This window comes from Oratosquilla oratoria, chromosome 7, assembly GCF_046742065.1.
Source record: "Oratosquilla oratoria isolate Oo_2021 chromosome 7, ASM4674206v1, whole genome shotgun sequence".
NCBI classification, from domain to species: domain Eukaryota; kingdom Metazoa; phylum Arthropoda; class Malacostraca; order Stomatopoda; family Squillidae; genus Oratosquilla; species Oratosquilla oratoria.
In genome coordinates this window covers 51,136,097-51,137,227 of record NC_134783.1, presented here as the reverse complement: position 1 = coordinate 51,137,227, position 1,131 = coordinate 51,136,097, and positions in this window count along the sequence as shown.

Here is a 1,131-nt window from a genome sequence, read left to right as displayed (position 1 = left end):
GACTACAGTTACCTCTTTTTCTCCCTCACTCTCTCTCTGATTTATTCTCTCTCTCTCTCTCTCTCTCTCTCTCTCTCTCTCTCTCTCTCTCTCTCTCTCTCTCTCTCTCTTTCTTTTACACACTCACACACACACACACACACACACACACACACACACACACACACACACACACACACACACACACACACACACACACACACACACACACAACACACAACACACACACACACACACACACACAACACACACACACACACACACACACACACACACACACACACACACACACACACACACACACACACACACACACACTCTCTCTCTCTCTCTCTCTCTCTCTCTCTCTCTCTCTCTCTCTCTCTCTCTCTCTCTCTCTCTCTCTCTCTCTCTCTCTCTCTCTCTCTCTCTCTCTCTCTCTCTCTCTCTCTCTCTCTCTCTACTCTCTCTCTCTTCTCTCTCTCTCTCTCTCTCTCTCTCTCTCTCTCTCTCTCTCTCTCTCTCTCTCTCTCTCTCTCTCTCTCTCTCTCTCTCTCTCTCTTGTAAAAGTTCCAGACGACCCATATGGCACTAAAACAGGACCAACGCGGAAGTGTTGGAGACTGTACACGGTCTAGTCTGCGCAAACATACGCGGACAAAAGCCAATCCGGGCTATTGCGTCATCGGCACTTCTTCCATTATGTTTCTTGTAGACTTAGAGCTCCCCGGACGGGTCGCGTCTCCGAGTCCTCAGCTGCCCGGACCCTCACGTACCCGGAACGTCCCTCAGTCTCTCCGGAAGAGTCCGGAGTCCAGGCAAGGCACGTTCCTGGAAATGACAATTTAGTTGCGATTTTGCGCCTCTGGGGAATGCAAACAGTGGTAGAAATGATTCACATTTATTGTCTTGATTCACATTTATTATTAGTTGTGTGTCAATTTATTGTTATTTGCTGTTTGCCTGTTTTGTTTATTATTCAACTGTGCCTATGCATTTATTTATTTGTTTTATTCATTATTATTTGTATTATTATATTCTTATCTATTTATCTATTTATCTATTTATCATTATAATATTTTTTTCGTATCCGACCTAGTTATGGACCAAAAGGTCTCCTATCGACATGCTCCGCTTTTGTAATTTTTTGAA